This window comes from Marmota monax, unplaced genomic scaffold, assembly GCF_021218885.2.
Source record: "Marmota monax isolate L192 unplaced genomic scaffold, Marmota_monax_Labrador192_F-V1.1 WCK01_AAM20220418_F8-fsc00023, whole genome shotgun sequence".
NCBI lineage: Eukaryota > Metazoa > Chordata > Mammalia > Rodentia > Sciuridae > Marmota > Marmota monax.
The window spans coordinates 13,051,702-13,056,214 of record NW_026692907.1 but is presented as its reverse complement, the minus strand read 5'-3'; the positions used below and the strand labels follow the sequence as shown (position 1 = coordinate 13,056,214).

The following is a 4,513-nucleotide window of genomic DNA, read 5'->3' as shown; positions in this document are numbered from 1 at the left end:
CCTTGAACTTGTGATCCTCCTGCCTCAGTCTCTTGAATTGTTGGGATTATAGTTGTGTACCACCATGCCCAGCAGAGTTCATTTCTTCTTATTGCTAAGTAATAACTTATGACACATTTAATTTTTTATTTAAGTTTACTTTTTAACTGATACATAAAAACATAAAAGTTGCACATATTAATGGGATACCATATGATGTCTTACACCTATATACATTGTGTAATGTTGAAATCATTTTACATAAATTTATCTCTTCAAACATTTATCATTTCTGTAAACATTCAAAACCTTTTGGCCTAACTTTTTTTTTTCTAATTTTAATTTTTGCAGTAATGGTGATTCAACTCAAGGCCTCAAATAGGGTAGGCAAGTGCTTCTCCACTGAGTCACATCCCCTGCATTTTGCCTAGTTTTCCTGAAATGCACAGTGACTTATTGTTATCTATAGTCACCCTAGTGCAATAACACACCAAAATTTCTTGCTCCTCACTGAAACTTTGCACCGTTGATGATCTTCTCTCCACCTTTCCCTACCCCCTCTCTCAGCTTCTAGGAGATCAACCTTTTCAGATTTTGCATGAGTGTGAGATCATGTGGTACTTTTCTTTCTGTAATGTTAAGCATTTAATTTTAAATTTCAAATTATTTTCACAACATAAACAATATAAGTTTACATTTTTTCTTGTAAAATTTGAAACATGATAGATAAGAAGTCTAATAGGGCTCTGATCACTGCTACTCCTTCTTACTCCTATTCCTAGGTATCTGGATATAATTACTGGAAACTGTTGGTGCAGATCTTTATAATATTTCTTTCTCTACATTCATATACATGTAAATATTTCTTAAGAAAACATTCATATTCCTTCCTTTGTATTCATGGGAGATTGGTTCCAAGAATAAAATCCATGCATACTCCCATCCCTTAGGTAAAAGGGCATAGACCTGTACACATCCCCCCATAAACTTTATTTATTTATTTATTTAGGTACTGGGTATTGAACACAGGTACACTTTACTACTGAGCTATATCCTCATCCCTTTTTCTTTTCTTTTTATTTTGAGACAGGGTCTCACTGTGTTGCCCAAGCTGATCTTGAACTTGTGATCCTCCTGCCTCAGGCTTCTGAGGCACTAGAATTACAGGCATGTACCACTTCACCCAGTCCTCCCATATATTTAAAATCATATCTAGATAACTTATAATACCTAATACAATGTAAATGCTATGTGAATCATTGTTATTCTGTATTGTTTAGGGAATGTCAAGAAAAGAGAAAAAAGTTGCAATATTCAGTATAGAGGCCACTTTTTTTTTTTTTTTTTTTTAGTATTTTTGATCTGAGGATGCTTGAACTTATGGAGGCAGAGCCTGTGGACATGAAGCCAACTGTAATTTTGTATCTTTAAATAGTAGGTATCACATTCTATCTATCTCTGGAATTTTTTTTTTTTTTTTTTTTTGTGTGTGTGTGTGAGGGGTGGTACTGGAGATTAAACTCAGGGGCACTAGACCACTGAGCCACATCCCCAGCCCTATTTTTTTTATTTTATTTAGAGACAGGGTCTCACTGAGTTGTTTAGTGTCTTGCTTTTGCTGAGGCTGGCATTGAACTCTGGATACTCCTGCCTCTGCCTCCCAAACTGGTGGGATTATTGCAGGCATGCCCCACAGTGCCTGGCTCTGAAATTGCTTTTTTTACTCAATGTTATGTTTGGTAGATAAAACCATATTTGTGCCTAGAAATCTGCTGTGTGTGTGTGTGTGTGTGTGTGTGTGTGTGTGGTGGTACTGGGTATCGAACCTAGGAATGCTCTATCCCTGAGCTACTTTTAAAATTTTATTTTGGGACAGGTTCTTGCTAAGTTACTGAGGCTGGCCTCAAATTTGCAATTCTCCTGCCTCAGCATCCTGAGTAGCTGGGGTTATAAGCATGCACAGTGGCACCTGGCTACTCTATTTTTAAACTGCTGCATAGTACTGCATCATATATTCTATATTTTTAATCTAGTACTAAGCTGGTTTCCAAGTTTTTCCATTTCAACACATGCTGCAATAAAAATATTTGTCAAGTTTCCTGGTGTACACATGTGTTTCTGTAGGATAGGTGTGGAGAAGTGGAATTTCTGAGTCAGAGTGTACATTTAATTTCAATAGATTTGCCAAAGTATCTACATAAATTCATATACTCCCACCAATGCTTAGAGTGTCATGAATCTTTGAAGTTTCAGCCAATCTTTGAAAGAAAAAAATTTTCCTCATTTTAATTTGTATTTCACTGATTTAAGAAAGATTGAATACTTTTTCATGTGATTACCAACTATTTGTTTTCTTTCTTTTCACGGAAATCTCAGCCCATTTTTTTTAAGGTAGCAAACAAAAAAACCAAAATATTCAAGTTTTATTTATAATAGAACATAAGAACTGGCAAGGCTAACATATTCACAAGAAAAGTAAATATCTCTTGAATTAAAAAAGGAAATATTTTAATGGAAAAACATTAAAAGATTGAAGGAAGGAGAAATTTTTCTAAACAGCAGCCAGTACTTCTGCTACAATATGTGCCTAGAAATACACATTTTTTTGTGTGTGTGTGTGGTGGTGATACTGGATATCGAACCTAGAAACACTCTATCTATAAGCTACATCCCCAGTCCTTTATTTATCTTTTAAAATTTTATTTTAAAATTTTATTATTTGTACAAAGACGTCATTAAATAAATACTTTGGGTTGGGGATATAGCTCAGTTGGTAGATTGCTTGCTTTGTATGCACAAGGCCCCAGGTTCAATACCCAGTACCACCAAAAAATAAAAATAAATAAATACTTTGCTGATATTTACAAAATAGAGGTGAGAGGGTAAAACCTACAGTCTCAGAGTCTTTGATTTGCTGTATCTCTTTCAATCTTCTGAACAATTTACATACCTATTAAAATGTGATTCTAGTGAACTATGTCAAAAGCTTATCAATCAAGTCATCAATAGTGTCAACAAGAAGTTGAATGTCCGCTTTTTCTATGATCACTGTGATTTTGGAGGATGACATTTACATCTTTGCTGACTACTCAGTCAGTAACCTGCATGGATGTATGTCAAGGTATGATGTCATCCTTCATGTCATGGAGCCATCTTGTAGGGCAGTTCACAGGAATCCAACTGTGTGACAAACAATGATATTCTGCTTCCTTAATGAAACTATTGAATGTGATAAAATCCTTTTTCATGGTATTTTGATGGCTTAGACCACACACCTTTTATGTCTACTTCCTTTTTTTACCTCAACAGGAAGCTGATTAAACTTCATCACCAGGCCATCTGCGATTATAGCTACACCAATAAGAGCCATGACCTTATCAGGTCATGCAACTGCAGCATGAAGCCTAAGCCATCCACCAAGGCTAGATCCAACTAGTATCTGTGGTCCTACAGCTAATTCATCAAATATGGAAAGAACATCTTTTCTGTTTCCTCACTGTGAATTCTTCTAATTTACCATCTGAATCTCTAACTCCTGAGTAATCAAACCTTATACAGTCATGACCTAGAGATTTGCAAAACTCCTCCATTGCCAATACTTTTGTACCATTCATATTAGAAAGATAGCCAGGGATAAAGGTAATAAAAGATAAAGCCTCTTATAAGCTAAAAGGCCAAAGCTTTTAAGTTTGGGGAGGTCTAGTCGATTAAGGGAAGAGACTGATGTCTTCTGTCTGCAAACTGGGAGCCCCCAGGGTGCCCTCTGGGGCTTTCATGGATGTAACAAGCTGAGGTCACTGTGTGGGACCAAAGGAGACAGCTGCCCAGCCCCAGCTCCAACAGGGTACCCAGGCAGCCACAGTAGTCAAGCCCACACCCGCCATCTTCCCAGCTGTCCCTCAGCCCAATTTTTCTATTGGCTCGTTTCTCCTTTGCTTAGTGGGTTTATTGGAGTTAGTTTTAATACACATTATTATTCTCAGGGCCAATTCTTCTATTTTTTTGCAAGTAAGATAAACTTCAATTTTGGAGGCTATTTTTGTAGTACAGAAGTTTCAAATTACATAAATCTTTTAGTTATCACTTTTGCTTTTTTAGGCCCTTCTAAAGAAAGGCCTAAAAATCATCCTAAGGGTATAAGCACACAATTTCCTTCTGATATTTCTATAGTATAGGTTGATTTTGATGGGCTTATAGGATATTCTGATAGATGAGGGCCATTCCAATCTCCTCCAGGCTTCAGCAAGCAAACTCACTCCTATCACTTTGGGTATCTTGAGTTTACTATCGTGTCTTTCAACCTATTTCCAGTTCAGTGTGTGTTTGTTTGACTAAATAAACACCATGAGATTATCCCACTTTTGTGGCTTGTGTTCCTTCTTAAATCCATCTTAAATTCTGAAAAGTAAACAAACTTATTCATCCAGCAAATATCTTTATGTGCCTCTTTGAGACAGGCATCAGCACACAGCAAGACAGACAGACAAGTACCCTCTTTTAGGAAATTTTTTCAATGCTGTGACCAAAAGGCTGA

At 36.4% G+C, this 4,513-nt stretch overlaps 1 pseudogene; it reads right to left on the bottom strand.

The window, feature by feature from the left end:
* Positions 1-2,953: 2,953 nt before the first annotated feature.
* LOC124096875 (palmitoyl-protein thioesterase ABHD10, mitochondrial-like) lies at positions 2,954-3,863 on the bottom strand (annotated as a pseudogene).
* Between the last annotated feature and the right edge of the window lie 650 nt (positions 3,864-4,513).